Source organism: Mixophyes fleayi, chromosome 8, assembly GCF_038048845.1.
Source record: "Mixophyes fleayi isolate aMixFle1 chromosome 8, aMixFle1.hap1, whole genome shotgun sequence".
Lineage (NCBI taxonomy): Eukaryota > Metazoa > Chordata > Amphibia > Anura > Limnodynastidae > Mixophyes > Mixophyes fleayi.
The window spans coordinates 90,311,309-90,334,311 of NC_134409.1; the positions used below are offsets into that span (position 1 = coordinate 90,311,309).

Consider the following 23,003-nt stretch of genomic DNA (forward strand, 5'->3'; position numbering starts at 1 on the left):
ACTTTTGCCCCTAATCCAATCTACTGTGAAGCGAAGCTGACAAGCTAAATTGTAAAACTAAAAATTGAGCAGATTAATTCCTCCCCTCTAGGGTGACTGCTGTAGTTTGAACATACTTATCCTAACTTTTTTCTTATGCCAAATGAAGTCCCGTATGCTTTTGTTAAGTTTGTGAAGTCCTGTATGCTTTTGTTAAGTTTGAGGTGATCTGATTTCTTGAGTAAGAGAGGAGTCATTTGCATAATGTTTAAGATTTTATGAAAGCTAGACATTATGTTCAAGTTGCGTTTCCCAAGAAAATTAGTATTACTGTCTTGCTAATCATTTAACTCCTTTTGAATTTTATGGACGATTGGTTTAACATTATTATTATTTAATTATTTTATTATTATTATCCTGTATTTATATGGCACCACAAAGGGTCTGCGGCACTGTACATAGAGCATGGACAAAACAAGGCATACAGGGCATTATAAACACTTAAAATGAGTGCAATTAAAAAAACAACTCAGATGAGACAAAGCAGAATGGGTGAGTACCTGAAAGCATAGAAGCAAGGAGAGGGGAAGAGGAGAGGTGGGGAGTAAAACAGGCTGACCTGAACCCAATGGTTGGGTGCAACTAGTAGGGACAGAGCAGTGATAGAGATGGGGAGGAGAACCAAGGGCAGAGGTCTATTGTCGAGACGCAAAAATTGAGCTAGGGAGCCAAAGAGGCCCCTGCTCGCGGAAGCTTACAATCTAAAGGGAAAAGGACAACTGACCGGACAGAAGAATGGAGGTCAGGGTGAGGGAATAGTACTCAGGAGGTGGAGAAGAGCAAGACAGTAGTAAGAGGAGCAGAGGAGGAAAGATAGAGATGAGTGAAAGAGTATCAAGAGGCGGCGGAATGAGGAGGGGACAGAGGAGGCTGACAGATGAAGGGTAGGCTTTCCTGAACAGGTGGGTTTTGAGGGAAAGTTGTTGTTTTTTGCCATAACTTTTTATTGAGAAAAATTATTCAAAATATACAAATGTGTAAATAAAGGGAAATCAAACAAATTGTCATAGAATATGGATGTAAGGAGAGTAGAAATAATTCAAACTAAATCTGGTAAAAACAAGTTCTAAATTCCAACCTTAAGTCAGACGATTTTACAAAATATAACATACATGAGATTAAATGCCCTAGTTAGCTAAACATTGAATATTTAAAAAGAATAAACCAAACAAGATTAAACATATAAAGGAAGGTGAGGATAGGAAGGAAGGTGGGGTGCTTTCGAATGGGATCCCAGTCTTCAATGATAAATAGATAGAGGCCAAATGGAGAAGACAGAAAAGGATGCTAACTCCCATCAAAAAAACTCCACAAAAAGGGAATATTTGCATAAAGCAGAATATTTTTCGGTGTTTTGGAATTCCATACAATAGAACCATGTGGCACAATAGTCATTAAACCTATCAGAAGAGCAGAGAATCAGATCAACCATATACCTATAAATTTCAATGCGGGTGAGCCATTCTTTCAGAGTTGGAGGAGAGGAGGATCTCCAATTTATTGGAATCACTGCCTTTGCATCCCTATTTAGATGTTTTAATAGAGATTTTTTATACAATGAAATTGGTAACTTTGATTCAATAGCCAAAAACTTGGGTCTTCTGGTACTTCAGATTTCATAATTTCTTTTGAAGTAGCAATGACCCCATCCCAAAATGGCCTTAAAGATGGACATTCCCACCAAAAGTGTAATGTTGTCTCAATAGCCAGATTACATTTCCAACAAGTGTTAGTGGTCCAAGGGTACATTTTAGTGAGGACATAAGGACAATGGGCCTGATTCATTAAGGATCTAAACTTGAGAAACTTCTTATATCAGTCTTCTGGACAAAACCATGTTACAATGCAAGGGGTGCAAATTAGCATTCTGTTTTGCACATAAGTTAAATACTGCCTGTTTTTTCATGTAGCACACAAATATCAACTTTAAATTTCAGTGTACAAATAAGCTATCAAGTATTTGTGTGTTACATGAAAAAACAGGCAGTATTTAACTTATGTGCAAAACAGAATGCTAATTTGCACCCCTTGCATTGTAACATGGTTTTGTCCAGAAGACTCATATAAGAAGTTTCTGAAGTTAAGATCCTTAATGAATCAGGCCCGATGATATTATCTGGAGAGGACCTTATACTGTGTCTCAAACACCGAAATGCTAAGTGAGCTAGCTTGGGTAGTCTGAAAGAGATTGATCTAGTGTTTCTCTTGAACCAAGTTACCTATATTTTTTCCCAGTTGTTTGTAAACTTCGGCAAAGTAGCAGTAGGCGGCAGGTCTACTAGCAAGGGCCTAGCGAACATACTGATTCCAGACGTCTATATATCGGACATAACAGGCTGTTGGAGAGGAACTGCAGCCCGAGGACTGGATTTTCTGCTCGGTTGCCGGAATAGATCCATACCTACATCATCATCATCATCATTTATTTATATAGCGCCACTAATTCCGCAGCGCTGTACAGAGAACTCATTCACATCAGTCCCTGCCCCTTTGGAGCTTACAGTCTAAATGCCCTAATATAGACACACACAGACAGACAGAGAGGGAGAGACTAGGGTTAATTTTGATAGCAGCCAATTAACCTACCAGTATGTTTTTGGAGTGTGGGAGGAAACCGGAGCACCCGGAGGAAACCCACGCAGACACAGGGAGAACATACAAACTCCACACAGATAAGGCCACGGTTGGGAATCGACCCAGTGCTGTAAGGCAGAAGTGCTAATCACTAGGCCACTGTGCTGCCCCATGTTCATTCACTACCAAATCACCTTTGGAGGTCCGCTTGTGGGTCAGGTGAGCGTTGTTATTTGGATAGACATGGTGAATGCGAGTGACATTTGGATAGACATGGTGAATGCGAGTGAAACAATATTTGTTTGAGGTCCTGCTCATTGAACAGAGGTATACAACCAATTGGACACACACATATTGTTGAAAACCTGTGTGCAACTTACATGACTATATTGGATTGATAAACCATCTAGACAGAGATATGAATTGTCCGCACAGAGCCAGGATATACCTCATAAGTATATAGAATATTATTATATAAATGAGGGGGTGCTCTATTCCATATTGTATTGTGGAACAGACGAAAGAGAAAAAAGATGGATTGACAGAGCACTCCTATCCAAACTAGATCAAAGGTTAATATCAATACGTATCGGGCAAACTGCCTTTATTAATAATCATAGAAAAAACATATGTATCCAAATGATGTAATTAAACCTCATTGGTAAAAAGTGAAATATTAAAATAAAGAAAAGATATTGGTGAGAAGAAAAAGTAGTAGTGTATTAAAACCATAGGATAGTGGAGCCAGATAGGGAAACAGGGAGTATATGTTGACTCGCTACAAATCGGTATAGTCACCCTTAATTCCACAGTTAGAAATATATTGGAACAGGTGAAGGACTAATGATAATATACCCTTGTAGGAATGGGAGAGCGTAAGGAAAAAAATCCTATGGATATAGTGTGTATTGACTAGTGATAACAAATAGTATCAGAATGTAATGGGACAGAAATACTATTGTCCCAAAGAACGTGCTCATTACTGATATCTATATGGTTCAATACACTTGAAAAAATTAGATCTGATCCATTATCTTCCAAAATAATATATGTACAACGCATCAAGAGACTAGTGGGAAAAAGATATGTTTAAATATATATATTTTATTATTGTTGTATTAATCCCACATTCAGTACTGTCACTATGTAATTGAAATAGCTGGATCTATGGTACTGGGATATCAAAGCAGCGTTTAAATGAAAGATATTGCCCACCAGGTATAAATCATTATAGCTCTCTCTAAATAGCCTGGAACTAAGTACTAAGGAGGGATATACTGTGCGTGCGTATCCTCCCCAGAATGGAAAATACATCCATTGATGGTAGCGATTACCCTGTATTCCCTACTAAATGATATAAAGAACGCTATTGTGCATTAAAATTAGACCACATAGTTGGTAATAACACAAGCGCTCGCGGCATCACCGCACACTGGCTCCACTTCCGGGTATGACGTCAGTGTTGACGACAAATACCCACAAGCCCCAACGTACGTTTCACTTCAGAAAGCTTTATCAAGAGGAACCGATTGTGACAAAGACACAGTCATTTATAGCGGGGACAACCAATTGGGTTTCTGAATTCATGATAGACATCAGTAACAGCCAATAGTTATATCAAAACAATGTTCTGTCAGTGGTAGATGTATAAACAGTCATATTAATGGATTCCAAGCATTAATAGCGGTATATCAAAAAACGGACCCTCATTCTCGCAGAGGAAATAACTAATGGAGTACAAAAATAACATATGAACACATATATTACTGAAGCCTAAGAATAAAGAGAATGGAAATGGTATTGTATTGTTGTTGGGCTATTACTAGATATTAAATTACCAATAATACAAACATGGGGATGTAAAATATTGCAGGTAATTAAAAAATGGTGAAAAATTATATTCCATAAAGGAAAAGAAATGGAGAGATCTTCTAATGGGATTGATACTTCCATCAATTATCATCTATCACCCAAAAAGTATTATGTACTCTAATATTAATAGGGTACATGTGATACCAAACAATATTCATCCAGTGGGCATGATAGATAATCATTGTATAATAGAGATCAAAGGAAACCATAATATTGGAAGAATAATGACAAAAAAGAAAATCATAAGATATCTCATTTGCTTCTCAAAGGTGACGAGAGAATGTATTTGATGAGAAAAATCACATAACATTGCAGTGGGTAAGTATTAACAAAGGTTCTCGAATAATAATAATATTGTAATTACATAGATATAGCATGTAAATATAGTGGAAGGATGGAAAAATATCATTATTATTATTATTATTATTATTATAATTAAAATTCTTCACCCCAGGAAACATGCATAATTAGTGTTTTCATTCAAACCATTGGGTATGAGGGAATCCAACAAAAAAATCCATCTGCTCTCTCTCTGAAGCAGTCGTTTATTCATATCCCCACCTCTAATGCCCAAATGGATTTGTTCTATGGCAAATGCTTCCAAACCAGGAGAAATACCCCCATGTTCATTTAAGAAATGCCTGGCCACCGAGGTAAGTTGTTTAAATTTCTCTTTGTCAGATCTTGCATTTCTTATGGTTCCTATATGCTCAAGAATACGTGTCTTCATAATTCTACTGGTCATGCCCACATAATACTTCTTACAAGGGAATCTGAGAGCATAGATGACACCTCTAGAGTTACAGTTAAGGAATTGATCTATTTTATGATTCTCTCCAAACTTGTCCTTAAACTCTTTGATTTTAATCATGTGGTCACAGGCTTTGCAGCCTCCACATTTGAAAGATCCTGTAATGGTTGGTAACTTTTTCTTGATATTACTAAAATGACTTTTAACCAACCTGTCCTTTAAATTCTTAGTTCTCCGCCATGTAAGATTTACCCTATCATCCAGAAAAGACCTGAGAGTGTCGTTGTTTAATAAAATCGACCAATGTTTTTGTATAATCTGACGGATATCCCTCCATTTTTGACAGAAATTACCAATAAATCGAATTTTATTCGATTGGATTTTAGGTGTCTTAGGATATAAAAGATGATCGCGATCTTTGATTTTGGCTTCATAAAAGGATCTCTTTATGATCCGTTTACTATAACCCCTCTCAAATAATCTTTTCTTGAGTTCTTCTGATCTGATAAGGAAGTCTTGCATGTTTGTACAATTCCGTCTGATACGCAAGAACTCTCTTTTAGGTATATTTCTGACAACTGATGGATAGTGAAAACTGGTATTATGCAGAATACTGTTTATAGCAGTTTGTTTATGGTATAAGTCTGTCTCAATTATACCTCCTGTCCCTTTTTTAATTGTAATGTCCAAGAAATTAATACTATCCAAACTCATATCATACGTCAATTTCAGGTTGTTTTCATTAGTATTGAGGAATGTGATAAATTCTTTGAAGTTCAACTCATTTCCATTCCATAAAATGAGGATGTCGTCTATATAACGAACCCACATTATGATGCGGTCAGAAAACCTGTTTAAATCATCATTAAATACAATTTCTTTTTCCCATTGACCTAGATAGAGATTGGCAAACGTTGGTGCGCAAGTGGCGCCCATCGCGGTTCCCCGCGTCTGTAAGTAAAAATGGTCCTCAAAAACAAACAAATTCTTAGTTAGAATGAATCCTAACAATTGAATAAGGAAATCATTAAATGGTAAGTCTTGATTGTCCCGTAGGAAATATCTCACCGCTTGAATACCTATTCCATGACCAATACTGGTGTAAAGACCCTCCACATCACATGTTATTAACCATGTATCGGGATCAATAACAATACCATCTAGTCTTTTCAGAACATCGGTGGTGTCTTTCACATATGAGGGTAGGCAGTTGACATAGTTCCCTAAATGAACATCCAGAAAAATACTGGCCTGTTCCGTCAAACTGCCCATCCCGGATACAATTGGTCTCCCAGGTGGTATTTTTTTATTTTCATGTATCTTCGGCAAAAGATATTATGTTGGAATTCTTGGATTAATCACCTGCAAAAATTCATACTCGGTCTTGTTAATAATCTGTGAATCCAACGCATTTTTAATGATGGTATTATACATTGGATGATAGGGTAAATCTTACATGGCGGAGAACTAAGAATTTAAAGGACAGGTTGGTTAAAAGTCATTTTAGTAATATCAAGAAAAAGTTACCAACCATTACAGGATCTTTCAAATGTGGAGGCTGCAAAGCCTGTGACCACATGATTAAAATCAAAGAGTTTAAGGACAAGTTTGGAGAGAATCATAAAATAGATAAATTCCTTAACTGTAACTCTAGAGGTGTCATCTATGCTCTCAGATGCCCTTGTAAGAAGTATTATGTGGGCATGACCAGTAGAATTATGAAGACACGTATTCTTGAGCGTATAAGAACCATAAGAAATGCAAGATCTGACAAAGAGAAATTTAAACAACTTACCTCGGTGGCCAGGCATTTCTTAAATGAACATGGGGGTATTTCTCGTGGTTTGGAAGCATTTGCCATAGAACAAATCCATTTGGGCATTAGAGGTGGGGATATGACTAAACGACTGCTTCAGAGAGAGAGCAGATGGATTTTTTTGTTGGATTCCCTCATACCCAATGGTTTGAATGAAAACACTAATTATGCATGTTTCCTGGGGTGAAGAATTTTAATTATAATAATAATAATAATAATAATGATATTTTTCCATCCTTCCACTATATTTACATGCTATATCTATGTAATTACAATATTATTATTATTCGAGAACCTTTGTTAATACTTACCCACTGCAATGTTATGTGATTTTTCTCATCAAATACATTCTCTCGTCACCTTTGAGAAGCAAATGAGATATCCTATGATTTTCTTTTTTGTCATTATTCTTCCAATATTATGGTTTCCTTTGATCTCTATTATACAATGATTATCTATCATGCCCACTGGATGAATATTGTTTGGTATCACATGTACCCTATTAATATTTGAGTACATAATACTTTTTGGGTGATAGATGATAATTGATGGAAGTATCAATCCCATTAGAAGATCTCTCCATTTCTTTTCCTTTATGGAATATAATTTTTCACCATTTTTTAATTACCTGCAATATTTTACATCCCCATGTTTGTATTATTGGTAATTTAATATCTAGTAATAGCCCAACAACAATACAATACCATTTCCATTCTCTTTATTCTTAGGCTTCAGTAATATATGTGTTCATATGTTATTTTTGTACTCCATTAGTTATTTCCTCTGCGAGAATGAGGGTCCGTTTTTTGATATACCGCTATTAATGCTTGGAATCCATTAATATGACTGTTTATACATCTACCACTGACAGAACATTGTTTTGATATAACTATTGGCTGTTACTGATGTCTATCATGAATTCAGAAACCAAATTGGTTGTCCCCGCTATAAATGACTGTGTCTTTGTCACAATCGGTTCCTCTTGATAAAGCTTTCTGAAGTGAAACGTACGTTGGGGCTTGTGGGTATTTGTCGTCAACACTGACGTCATACCCGGAAGTGGAGCCAGTGTGCGGTGATGCCGCGAGCGCTTGTGTTATTACCAACTATGTGGTCTAATTTTAATGCACAATAGCGTTCTTTATATCATTTAGTAGGGAATACAGGGTAATCGCTACCATCAATGGATGTATTTTCCATTCTGGGGAGGATACGCACGCACAGTATATCCCTCCTTAGTACTTAGTTCCAGGCTATTTAGAGAGAGCTATAATGATTTATACCTGGTGGGCAATATCTTTCATTTAAACGCTGCTTTGATATCCCAGTACCATAGATCCAGCTTTTTCAATTACATAGTGACAGTACTGAATGTGGGATTAATACAACAATAATAAAATATATATATTTAAACATATCTTTTTCCCACTAGTTGTTACGGACTTACCTTATCCCCGCCGCTCCGTCCAGCCGCACTTCCGCATTCAGGACCATGTGACCACACCCGGAGGCGGTCACATGACCACAACCTAGAGGCGGGGATTTGGAATCCCCTTCTGTATAAAAACCTCACTCTGACACTCGCTGAGTGTCAGAGCAACACTTACCTGTTCCTGGCTCCTGCTCTTCGTGGATTGCAGTGTCTTCCTGTTTCCTGTGTCTCCTGTGTGCTGATCTCTGCCTGTTTGACTTCCCTGGCTCTCTATTCCCTGTGTACCGACCCGGCTTGCTGACCATTCTCCTATTCTTGTGACCCGTGTACCGAACCTGGCTTGTTGACTCCGAGTTGCCTTCTGATTCTGCCTGACTCCATTCCTGTGTACCGAACCGGCTTGTTGACTCCGCTACCACCGCTTCACTCCGCTGTACTACATCTTGAGGCGAACCTGGGGACCGCGACCTGCGACTCCTGGCAGCGAAGCCCACCCCGCCTTGCGGCGGTTCTTGGTGAACACCGGGGAGATCGTTAGACTCCGCACCTCAGGTAAGCCAGCGCTAATCAAGATTAGTAATATAGTATCCAGAATCTGTTACAGTTTGCTCTGACCATGGATACCACAGCTAAAGATCTGTTGGAGCATTTAGTAGGAAGGATGGATAAACAAGAAGCTAACCAAGAGCAACTTTTAAAATTCCTCAATAGTCTATCCACTCGCTTGGATGTTGTCCAGAACACCCTAGTGGCTGGTGGATCACCTGGGCCGGCAGTGGCCCCTGTACCTCAGGCCGCAGCAGCAGCTTCTTCCTCGCAGCTACGGTTACCTAACCCACCTAAGTTCGATGGAGACCCTAAAAATTGCAGAGGATTTTTAAATCAATGCTCCATACAATTCGAGCTTCTACCTGGGAACTTCCCCTCCGGAAAAACGAAAGTGGCCTATGTGATTTCGTTATTGTCCGGTCAAGCTTTAGCATGGGCTTCCCCCTTGTGGGAGAGGGACGACCCCATTCTACATAACTTCAACCTCTTCTTGTCCACCTTCAAGAAAATATTTGATGAGCCAGGAAGGGTGTCCAATGCCGCTTCCGGCTTACTACGTCTCCGCCAGGGAAACCAGTCTGTGGGGCAGTATGCGGTCCTCTTCAGAACCATGGCCTCTGAACTTCGCTGGAACGATGAGGCTCTAGTAGCTACATTCTGGCAGGGCCTTTCAGACCGAATCAAAGACGAGTTGGTATCCCAGGAACTCCCTACGTCTTTGGACGACATTATCTCCCTCTGTGTCAAAGTTGATTTGCGTTTCAAGGAACGTAATTCTGAGAAGGAACAGTCGCGGCGTAGCATGATTCGCTTGGCCCCCAACTTCCAAACCCCTGTTCTTCCCCCTGAAGAGCCCATGCAACTTGGGAGGACCCGCTTATCAGCCGAAGAGAGGGAGAGGAGATTTCGGAACAAGCTGTGTTTATATTGTGGAGAGAGTGGCCATCTTCTGAGTTCTTGTCCCAAACGCTCGGGAAACGACAGGGCCTAACGAGTTCTGGAGCTGTGTCGTTGGGCCTCTTTTCTCAGTGTCAGTCAGTTCCCAATAGTAATGATTGCCTGTCTATTCCCATTTCCCTTCAGTTAGGACAAAAGACCTTCCCGCAGTCGGCTCTTCTAGATTCCGGAGCCGCAGGAAATTTCATTTCTGCCACAGTAGTTAAACAATTCGCTATTCCCACACAAGCCTTGGAACAACCCATCTCTCTGATGGCCATTGATGGGGGAAGAATCCCTGAGGGGTCCATCCTGGTACGCACTATTCCTCTTCTACTTCAGATAGGAGCACTTCATCGGGAGAAGATTTCTTTTCTAGTAATACAAAGATCTACCAACCCAGTCATCCTAGGACTTCCTTGGTTTCGTGCCCACTCTCCCACCTTGGACTGGAAATCTGGTCACATATTGTCCTGGGGACAGTCCTGCTTCTCTCGCTGCCTACAGAGAGTGGTTCCCCCGAATAGTCCCAGACGTACCCAAGAATTTCCTGTGACTCTCCTGCCTGAGCCATACCAAACCTTCTCTGATGTTTTTTGTCAACAAGAGGCCACTAGACTTCCCCCTCACAGAATCTGGGACTGTGGCATTGATCTGATACCTGGTAAACCCATTCCCAGGGGCCGTGTTTACCCCCTTTCCCACCCGGAATCTAAGGCTATGGAGGAGTACATCCAAGAAAATCTAAACAGGGGCTTCATCCGCAAGTCTGCCTCCCCAGCTGGGGCTGGCTTCTTCTTCGTAAAAAAGAAAGATGGGGGCCTCCGCCCTTGCATTGATTACAGAGGCCTGAATGCCATTACCGTTAAAAATCGGTATCCACTGCCACTGATTTCTGAACTATTTGACCGGATCAAGGGTGCCACCATCTTTTCTAAACTTGACCTCAGAGGAGCGTATAACCTTATACGCATTAAGGAGGGGGATGAATGGAAGACGGCGTTTAACACCCGAGACGGCCACTTTGAATATCTGGTCATGCCTTTCGGGCTATGCAATGCCCCAGCCATATTTCAGAGCTTTATGAATGAGCTGTTTCAAGACCTCTTGTACCAATCTGTAGTCATCTACTTGGACGACATTCTCATCTTTTCTCAAGATCTAGCATCTCATCGTACTCATGTATTGGAGGTCCTCTCTCGTATCCGAAGAAATCAGTTATTTTGCAAATTGGAGAAATGCACCTTCGAGCAGAGACAAATTCCCTTCCTGGGATATATTATTTCGGGCACCGGTCTACAGATGGATCCCACAAAATTGAAAGCCATACTTGACTGGCCCCAACCTTCAGGCCTTAAAACCACTCAACGCTTCCTAGGATTCTCCAACTATTATCGTCAATTTATCAAGGGGTACTCCTCTCTCGTGGCTCCCATCACAGCATTGACCCGCAAATCTGCTGATGCTGGTATTTGGTCCTCTGAGGCTATCCAAGCCTTTATATTATTAAAGTCTCTCTTTTCATCCGCACCAATTCTTCAACAGCCAGATTGTTCTCGTCCCTTTGTCCTGGAGGTAGATGCCTCTTCTGTTGGCACAGGAGCCGTACTATCACAGCGAGGTCCTTCTGGAAAACTTCATCCCTGCGGATTCTTTTCCCGTCGCTTTTTACCTGCTGAGAGGAATTATGGGATTGGCGACAAAGAGCTCCTGGCCATCAAATTGGCTCTCTCCGAATGGAGACATTTACTAGAAGGAGCGCAATTCCCTATCACCATATATACCGACCATAAGAATTTGCTTTACTTACGCACTGCCCGATGTCTAAATCCTCGTCAAGCAAGGTGGTCCTTATTCTTCTCACGCTTTGATTTCAACATCACTTTTCACTCAGGATCTAAGAACACGAAGGCAGACGCCTTATCTCACTCTTTTGATCCAGCTGACATGGAATCCTCGGAAGATAAGAAATTCATTGTAAATCCATGTCAAGTATTGGCAGCTACACACCTGAAAAAGGGTTGTCCTCCAGGCAAAACATTCATCTTGCCACATCTACGCACCCGGCTCCTTCACTGGGCTCATCACTCACTCTTCTCTGGGCATGCCGGCATTCGCAAGACCTGGGACTTATTGTCCCGAGGCTACTGGTGGCCTTCCTTGCTGGAGGATGTGAAGAGATTTGTTGCTGCTTGTTCCAAATGTGCTCAACACAAGACCTCTAGGAAGAAGCCTTATGGATGCTTGCTCCCATTACCCATTCCTGATTACCCTTGGTCACAGATCTCCATGGATTTTATCACGGACCTTCCCCCTTCCAAATCCTGTACTGTAGTGCTTGTGGTCACGGATCGCTTCTCTAAAACAGCCCACTTTATTGCTCTCAAAGGCCTTCCTTCTTCCTCCTCCTTAGCCGATATTTTTATTAAAGAAATATTTCGCCTCCATGGCTGTCCTCAACATATTGTCTCCGATAGGGGATCACAATTCATATCAAAATTTTGGCGGTCTTTTTGCAATAAATCCGGGATCAAGCTTGACTTCTCTTCCGCATATCATCCCCAGTCCAATGGGGCTACTGAGAGAACCAACCAAGAATTAGAGAAGTTTCTCAGAATATTTATCTCTAGTAACCAAGACAACTGGGTGGACCTTCTCCCTTGGGCCGAGTTCGCCCATAACAACCATTTTCATGAGGCCATCTCTAACTCCCCCTTTTTTGTTCTGTATGGCTGCCATCCTAGACTACCCACCTTCTCTCAAGTCTCATCTTCTGAAGTTCCAGCAGTGGACTCTCTGGTTCGTAACTTCTCTGATATTTGGGAACAAACCAAGACAAACTTAAAACAAGCAACTACTCGTTCCAAAAAATTCTACGATAAAAGGAGAAGAATGACTCCAAGTTTTGCAGTTGGTGACAGGGTATGGCTATCCACCCAGAACATTCGTTTAAAGGTTCCCAGTAAAAAATTTGCTCCCAAGTTTATTGGCCCATTTGCTATATCTGAGATTATTAATCCCGTAGCCTTTAGATTGAGTCTGCCTCCCTCCTTACGCATACCCAATGTCTTCCATGTCTCCTTGTTAAAACCGATGGTAACCAACAGATTCTCCACCTCATCCAGAACTCCTCCTCCTGCTGTGGATCGGGATCAAGTGGAATACGAGATTAAAACTATCCTAGATTCTCGTAAAGTTCAAGGTGCCATACAGTTCTTGGTGGATTGGAAGGGTTACGGCCCTGAGGAGCGCTCATGGGTAAGAGCCATTGACCTACATGCTCCCCGTCTACTTAAATCCTTCCATAAAAAATTTCCTTTGAAACCCTATTAGGTGTTCGGAGTCCACCTTTATGGCAGGGGGTACTGTTACGGACTTACCTTATCCCCGCCGCTCCGTCCAGCCGCACTTCTGCATTCAGGACCATGTGACCGCACCCGGAGGCGGTCACATGACCACAACCTAGAGGCGGGGATTTTGAATCCCCTTCTGTATAAAAACCTCACTCTGACACTCGCTGAGTGTCAGAGCAACACTTACCTGTTCCTGGCTCCTGCTCTTCGTGGATTGCAGTGTCTTCCTGTTTCCTGTGTCTCCTGTGTGCTGATCTCTGCCTGTTTGACTTCCCTGGCTCTCTATTCCCTGTGTACCGACCCGGCTTGCTGACCATTCTCCTATTCTTGTGACCCGTGTACCGAACCTGGCTTGTTGACTCCGAGTTGCCTTCTGATTCTGCCTGACTCCATTCCTGTGTACCGAACCGGCTTGTTGACTCCGCTACCACCGCTTCACTCCGCTGTACTACATCTTGAGGCGAACCTGGGGACCGCGACCTGCGACTCCTGGCAGCGAAGCCCACCCCGCCTTGCGGCGGTTCTTGGTGAACACCGGGGAGATCGTTAGACTCCGCACCTCAGGTAAGCCAGCGCTAATCAAGATTAGTAATATAGTATCCAGAATCTGTTACACTAGTCTCTTGATGCGTTGTACATATATTATTTTGGAAGATAATGGATCAGATCTAATTTTTTCAAGTGTATTGAACCATATAGATATCAGTAATGAGCACGCTCTTTGGGACAATAGTATTTCTGTCCCATTACATTCTGATACTATTTGTTATCACTAGTCAATACACACTATATCCACAGGAATTTTTTACTTATGCTCTCCCATTCCTACAAGGGTATATTATCATTAGTCCTTCACCTGTTCCAATATATTTCTAACTGTGGAATTAAGGGTGACTATACCGATTTGTAGCGAGTCAACATATACTCCCTGTTTCCCTGTCTGGCTCCACTATCCTATGGTTTTAATACACTACTACTTTTTCTTCTCACCAATATCTTTTCTTTATTTTAATATTTCACTTTTTACCAATGAGGTTTAATTACATAATTTGGATAGATATGTTTTTTCTATGATTATTAATAAAGGCAGTTTGCCCGATACGTATTGGTATTAACCTTTGATCTAGTTTGGATAGGAGTGCTCTGTCAATCCATCTTTTTTCTCTTTCGTCTGTTCCACATTGATAAACCATCGCAATTCCTTTAATTTTTTTAGACAATACCTAGTCAAAACACAAATGAGATTGGAGGATCACTATAACAGAACCTATTCTAATAGAAAATGGTAAGAGCAATGTGTATTGTATTTTGTTTCTCCAATTAAGAAGATCGGATCCGGTTAGCAAACTATACCATTGTGGGCCCACATACCAATAATTCTCTAATGGTAAACAAAACTGCCGATTGACTGATTTTCAATATTTGAACTGTTGCTTAATCAGAGCCATCTCAATGTAATTCAGTGTGATCAGCATTTTACTGCCTGTATGTTTTTTACACTATTCGCTGGGAATTATTTTTTTTATACATTTGTGGATATATTTTAATGTGATTTACTAGACTGAGTTCCCAATTTTGATTTGATGTTCAGGTTTTGTGTTTTTTTAATTTATGTATTACTTATTAAACAGATCTTTTGATTAATTTGGTGACCAGGCGTTTATATCTATAAAATGCACAGTGTGGAAGTTCTTAGTGTTTACCATAATACCATAGAAAAACCAATAAAGACACGGACACCAGATTAACGTTGGAATAAAATATTATTTATTAAATGACTAATAGTAAACTAAAGGGGCTGAAAGGCGGACGAGAGCAGGGCAGTCAGCAAACACAAAACCAATAACGGTGGAAAGGTCAGACCATTGTACCACCAACCCAGGATCATACCTTATCTATTGGCCGGTGCAAAATATCTGTCCAACGGCAAGACTACACCCCCCTTATAACCGCCAGTAAAATATTCAACATACTGGCCCAGAGTCCCATTCACTGGACCCAACACACGTGATGACAACACAATCAAAAAGGGGGAGTAGTGACCTATGACGAGATAACCCAAGCACCATATGCAAACTTACCGACTGCACTGCTCTCCCACCCACGCCGCAGGGATGACTATAAATGCGGGCCGCCAACTACAGCCCTAAAAACAACTCTGAGCTTCCAAAATAGCTGGTCAGTAAAAAAGATAATACCAACATCGGACAAATGGACCCCATCATCTCTAAACAAATGTACAAATTCAGCCTTGAGTAATGGATGGGAAATGGAAAAACCCCCAGACTCACGGAAAATCTTATTGGCCACCTGATTAACTTTTCTGACTACCGATGCGATAGTCATGGCGGGCAAATCAGACCTCCAACTTCTCCGGGGAACAATATATGACCAGCACAGTTTTATGGATGGCCATTTGACAGAGACCGCCAAAATGTCATCACGGATTTTTATAATAAGGTCCAAAGATTTAATTTGACCGACGTCATTACCACCCAAGTGGACCACAAGAATATCAGGGACACTACATTCAGCAATCTCTCCAGACAGTACCGACATGAACTCCGACCATCTCATACCCCGCCGGCTTATCCATATTACTTCCGCATGCACCGGAAACCACGGACACTTCCGAACAAAAAGAAATTAACCACTTGTCACTACCACAAAAAACCATAAACACATATAAACATGACATAAAAACCTAAAACTTAATGAAACCTGATAACTACCAACACAATGTAGAAATCCAAACAGTAACTGACATAACAAAGGGGTGATTTTACTTCCAACATTAAATAGAACGTGAAAAGGAAAGGCAGCGACCCAGGTGAAGGTGAAAACCCAGTGGGAAAAAGCCCTTCACACACCCGCAAAAAGTGGCGAGCAGCTAGCCCCTGGGTCTACCACCAAAGAAGAGAAAGCGAAGAAAAGAAAAGCTGCGTGAAAAGGAAGCAAAACAACATTGGTTAAACATCAGGCCTAATATATCGCTTATAACTACTGGATTTCCATCTCCCTAAAGCCTGAATAGCTGATATTGACGCCCCGCCTGCCGCTGCAGCTGTTGCTGCGCCAATACGAAAGGAGTGAGTACCAAATTCAGCTGAGGGTAACCCCAGGACCTCCAAAACTTTGCACATGATGGCATGAAATTGAAACTTGGTAACCGGGGAACTATCCCTGTGAACTAACCAAACTTCTGCTTGCTGCGGGCGTGCTCCTGCTAACATGTGGCAAAGCCAAACCGGACAAATGATACCATCTTGCTGCCTTGCCAGCGTTAACCAATGCCCAACACCCAAGTGGTCTGTTTTACATCGGGCAATCTTAATTTGAACAGAATCAGGATTTAAGATGACATTTTTTGCTAAAATGGCCATCCATAATTGTTTCTTGGACTGCGCAACCAACTCCCCTACTCTCAGTGCCCCGTGAAAAGCCATGGAGAACGCCGCGCTAAAAAGAGAAGCCTCAAAAACATCAACAGTAATATCTGGCAAAACTACTATCAACCGGGCCAACAAAAACCCATCTATAGGACGCCTGTGGTCCCTGGGTATAGGGTGTAATCTAGACCAACCTTTCAATGCCTTCCTAACCAGGAATGACTTCGTAGGATCATTGAGCCCCCGTACCTTTGCCATAAAAGAGATACCTGCTATTGTAGATGACATAGATGCTTTACTAAGGCCTTCCTGATAGCATTCAAACATAAAATCCTCCATGACCGAACCATCGCCTGATAACCGCCTGTCAGAGGATACCAAATAATTCTCCCAGCGTTTCCAAACCAACCGGTAAGCCATCAACGTAGAGGGAGCTAAGGCAGCTTCAGCCAAAAACCTTATGCCGGACCAACCATTTGCCAAATATAAGATGGACAAGCTATACCTACGGGATTAGCCCCCGGAGCCAATAATCTAAACCGCCCCCAATCAAAACGGGAAAGTGAATCAGCAATGCAATTTTCTATCCCCGGGACATGTTTGGCACGAAAATTTATGTCATAGTCCAAGCAACGCAGCACCAAAACACGCAACAAGTTCACCGCTGGTCTGGAAGATGAACTCTGGCGATTGATTGCCTGAACTACTCCCAAATTATCACACCAAAAGGAAACGTTGTGACCCTTAAGCTGAGGAGCCCACAACTCTAACGCCACAATAATGGGAAATAGCTCTAATACTAGTAAATTTTTTGTCAAATCTCTCCAGGAAAGATGTCCACACCACCAAGTCCTGTTTGATCTCATCGCTCAGTTTAATCAGGGTATGGGGGCTATTCCTGCCCGTAGTAGAGAGCTGCAGCTTTCTACAAAAAATCCTACCCATCAGAATCACCCTGCATGCAAAATTAAATAGTCCTAACAGCGCCTGAACTTGTTTCAATTTAAGAGAGAGAGCAGATGTAGCCTTAGATATCATAACCCCTAGCTGGGTGGGAAAGGTGCTGAATTAAATAAAATTTTGCCGGGGGCCTTTTTTGGGACTATCCCCACTGGGGAAATTACTAAATCAACTAAAGGGGGGGAGCTGAAAGGGCCAATCATGCATCCCAGGCTATCCTCTCCCCGAATCTTCTCGTCAAGAACCTCCGGAAAAACATAAGCCGATTTCAGATTTCTAGTGGCCCTCGCGTTAACCATTGACCCAATTGGAAGCCGGAAGCCGGAAGCCATGACGAAAACCATTTGGGAGAAATGCAGCCTGTTCTGCATCTGGGTACAATCTAAGCCATCGTTCTAACACATCGTTGCGAATAGGGGAAGGGGCTTTAACCAACATTACTGTCGCTGCCACGACCTCTGTCGAGACCGGGGGCACTCCTCGGACACTCTTTGGCAGAATGCGGTCCGCGGCAATATGTGCAATTGTGCCTGTACCAACACGCTTCTCCCCTTCCACACGAGGAATTGTTAAACGCGAAGCATCTGTTTCTTGTGAACTGAAGAGCTCCACGTCTCCCCCCTTGCTGAGTTCCCTGGGTTCCCGATCCAAAAACTAAACTAGCTCGATTAAGCTTCATCCAGATCTCCACGTCTTTAACTCCTAGCGGCATGTCCACCTGACCTTCCACCTTCTCCCTGAATAACTCATCGTACTTAAGCCAGGTACCTGGACGATCATTAATATACATCTCGTTTATGAGATGCAGAAATTTCCATACCTCCTCGCTCGCTTCCGGTCTTGTCTCGATATAGCAAGCAGCAAAAGCACAATATCCCTCAACCCAAACTGGGAAAGTCTTATAGGCCTCCTCACCTATGCCCCCTCTGGCGCAGGCCGCCTCTAGCCTTTTCTTTGCGGCTTTCATAATCTCAAACATGTTCACTAACCAGCCCTTCTTAATCCTGTCCCTAATGCAAGCGCGCACACCCGCTAAGAGGGCGGTGTTCTCACACTGAACCATGGGGGCTCTAGCCGCAGCAGTCTTTGCTGTCGTAACTCTCTTATCCTCCTTTGCCCCAGACCTGCTAAAGTGAGTGTTGAATATTTTTATCAACTTCCGAGGACCCTCCCCCGATGGAGAGGGAGAATCCTCGTCAGTGGAAGACATAGGCGGACTATGTGTACGTACGTGTGAAATACCAACATTCAACAACTCACCACCCACGCTCGGCTCCGCCTGCTGAACGGCCCCTGCCGGCCCGGATGGTCCTGGTGCTGCTGCCTCCATGACGGCCGACTGTTGCACTTCCGATCCCGTCAAATCTCCTGCTGACACCGCTGAAGGCAACCTCCGACTATCCATTGTGATCACCTCTCGGGCCTCTGCACTCGAGCTGCTACCGACCACCTGCAAAGGCTGCACCGCTGCTCCTTCCACCAGAACTTGTGTATCTGCAACAAGAGGCACGTTAACATCTGACAGAATTTGTTGACTCCCTTGTGAAATACCTAACGATGCCCATGATCCGTTGCCACCTACAAGCTCCGGTCCAGCCCCGACAAACCCGGGAGGAGGGGGTCTGCCTAGAGCAGGGCCTATGTACCCCAGGCGCTGCTCGCTCTCCAACGCAATGTGTTCCATGGGGACTGGATAGGAATGGGTGTAATTGCCCGAAGGGATAGGGTAAGGGGGCATGCTCACTGAAGCCAAGGCACCAGCCAAAAACCCCCCAGCTGGGGGGTATGGCAAATCCCACGGGTCCCGAGAGGACACGGCCGGATATATCGTCTGCGTGTAAAACTGAGAACGGGAACCGCCCTGCACCGCATGCAAAGGATCCAACCCTATAAGTGCCGTACCCTGAACCCCAGAATAAGGAAAATTAGCGCCTTGACACGAAAGGACTACCCTTCGCCCTTCCCACCGCAGCCGGGAAAGAAAATACACCTTGCCACGGTCTGCTGATAGAAGATCCCGGGCCCTTGGCCCCCAAACCACTGAAACCCAATGATTAGGGTAGCGTCCCTAAACAAGTACCCCGGAGGCAGCCCCCACCAACTGATCTCTACCTGAAGCCTGCGCAGACCATGCCCCTGAAAATGGAGGATCCCATATAACAGAGCCTAAACCCCTGGAAGTGGAGGAGGATTCCTGACCCCCTATATCCCTGGAAACCCCCGAGGACGACCCCCCCTGATGTCTCCCATCCCCTGAAAATGCTGCCACCAGCCGGGACCACATCTGAGGACCGAGAAGCAGGGAGAGAAATAGCAGGGGTGCCCCCCCGCCCCACCCCATGTAACTGCACCCTGGCCACCTCCCCTACCCTCTCAGGGACACCCCTTGCAGGCTCCCGCGCTGCTGAACTACTCTCCATGACCCCCCGTGACCGCCGCCCCAAGGCGCTACTTTTACCCTTACCTCCGGGCGGGGGAGACACACTGCGAGTCCCCCTGGCGTGCACACCGCCAGGAACTTGCTCCCCCGCTGGCCGCACCAAAGGAGATGACGGGAGGGCCCCGCGCAAAGCCCCGCCTCCCGATACCTAGCCGGCGCGCTGCACACACGGCTAGACCTAGACATCATGCCGCTGGCACAGGGAACACAGACCAGCACAGCCACGGAGCCCCGAGGCCGACAGGGAGAAACTAGAAGTACGGGGAGGAAGGGGGGAGGAGATGAGGAGAAGGAAAGGGGAGAAAAGAAGGAGGGGAACGCAAACAGGGATAGGAGAAGGAAAGGGGAGAAAAGAAGGAGGGGAACGCAAACAGGGATAGGAGAAGGAAAGGAAGAAAAAAGGCAAGGACAAAGGAAGAAAGGCAGCAAATAAAAACGATGTAAAAGGAAAAGGCAAACAAATACCAACAGCACAGTAACAAATCTCATAGAACACTCTCTACTCAGCCTGACTCCTCAGCTCTGATTCATCAGCTCGAAATCCGGAAGCAGCGAGGGGGAAATGGTGGAGAACTTCACCTATATTAAACTAAGCCACCCCCCTCGTCTGCCTTATTGGTTAACAGATAGAATCAGCCCATAGGCAAAACACCTAATCACTCACCCACGTGATTTTAACTGCATTTAGGCTGATGGCCACACTTCCCTATCTATTGGATATTAATATGTAGCACTGCAAGTTTGTTTTTTGCATTGTTTTTCTCTTATAAGGAAATATAGCAGCTCTTACCCCATCACTGACTGTCTATGTTTGACGAACCCTAACTGAATGATGATGATGATGGGCTGGTGACAATCATATAGCGTATGGTGGCTTGTAGTTGGGTTGCCGTGACTTTGGTAAGAATATTAAAATCCTGATTAAGCAGGAATATTGGTCTATAGGAGAATACTAGTGTGGAGTCTTTGCCCAATTTGGGGAGGACAATGATCCTAGCATCATTGAAATTACGTGGGGTGATTCCTGTGGTTTGAAAGGACATCTTTCTATGTTCATGGTGAAACCATCTTTCTTCCATTCGCAATTGATGACCCCTTGTCCAGTGTATGGTCCTGGGTGCCATTTCTGACCAGGGCACGATCTGCATGGAGTATGTATGTTCTTCCCATGTATGCGTGTATTCTCCTTTCACAGTCCAAAAACAGAGAGCTAGGTTAATTGTCTGCCTACAAAATGGACCTTTGTGTACAGTTTAAAGTTTAGACTGTAAACTTCAAAGGGGCAGAGACTGATGTGAATGATTAAAATATTACTTGCAAGCGCTGCATTATATGATGGCGCTATATAAAATTAACAATAATAATAATATATTTATACATATAAATTAGGTTACTTCTAAGAAATATATTCCACTGTAAACAGGACTATTTTTCATAACACTGTCTTTATAATGTAACCCTTCCATTCCCTTTATTAAAAAGATGGACCTCCTGTAAACCCTCTCCTATTTTGCTCTTACAGTGACATGTCCAAAACTCTACCCCATTTTCAAGATGTGATCTAATTAGTGACTTAGTAGTTGTGTTTAAGAGGTTCCGTGGCGCAAAGTGGGATTCTGTGTTGGTGGATCTGTATAATGAGAAGAGGTGGTGTTAATATGGGGAAGGGGCCTTACCTGTGTGTAGTAAACTGCCTGGGTTTGGTGTGTGAGGGTGTGGATGAGAGTTAGGTTGTAAACGTTGAATGTATCAATTATCCTTGCAGGGATGTACCTATTCCCCTTGTAGTATGGGTCTGTTTTCCTGGGTGTCCTATGTAGATGATGAATGAGTCAGTCAGAGATCTATCTATTCTCTTTGTAGGGTGTGCCTGTTGTCTTTTTGGCTTGTCTGGTCTCCATATGTTATTGTTAACCTGTAGTTGAGAACAAAAGAAAACAGGGGGGGAGGGGCGGGCGGATGAGAGGATAAGCCTTGGGGGGCGGCATGGAAAAGTATAGCTGTGGTATGTTTACAGCTCTGGTTGGTATATAGCTATATGCAGTAAAGTGAGAACTAAAAGTTAGGAATATTTTTGGCTCTAGAAAATATGTTGGAAAGGAGGGAGCAGTTGGGAGTGTATAGCTATGGTTTGTTTATATTTCTGGTTGGTATATAGTTGTACGCACTGCAGTGAGTACATAGGGAGAAAAATGGTTAGGAGTGTTTATGGCTATAAAAAATAATTTGGAAAGGAGGTAGCAGTGGGGAGATAATTGGTGATGTAAAGGTTGAAGGGTAGAAAATGTGTAAGGCTCTGGTAGATATAGCTCAGTATAGGGGTTGCTTGTTCAAAAGTTATAGGTTTCATATGTTTATGCACTACTTGCCAACTCTCCCGGAATGTCCAGGAGACTCCCAAAGCATGTTATTTTGGCCATGCCCCCACGCGACAAAATGACGCTTTCATTTACACATCTTTCCTTTGTGGAGGAGAGGACAAATGACCTGCCCCTCACATACTCACACTTCACCTCCCCTCTGGGATCTCCCGGTTGGAAAGAAAGTTGTCAAGTATGGTTTATGATCATAATGTTTGTAACTCAAAGCCCTGTTGGAAGAGCAGTTTGTTTGTTTGGTGCACCGAGAAACACAGTTTCTTAGCTGTGCTGTGATTTTGGAATCCAAGATAGCCACTGTGGAACACAGATTGGGTGGACTGGAACACATGCTCCATTTCTGCCTGATGTTAGACCTGAGGGTAAATATATCAAGCTGAGAGTTTTCCGGTGGGTTTGAAAAACCAATCAGATTCTAGCTATCATTTATTTAGTACATTCTACAAAATTATAGCTACAATCTGATTGGTTGCTATAGGCAACATCTCCACTTTTCAAACCCGCCGGAAAACTC

At 43.0% G+C, this 23,003-nt stretch overlaps 1 protein-coding gene across 2 annotated transcripts in view; it reads left to right on the forward strand.

Annotated features, from left to right (window-relative positions):
- GSG1 (germ cell associated 1) overlaps nt 1-23,003 on the forward strand; it is a 62,669-nt gene that overhangs the window by 11,105 nt on the left and 28,561 nt on the right. The gene's annotated exons all lie outside the window — the stretch shown is intronic.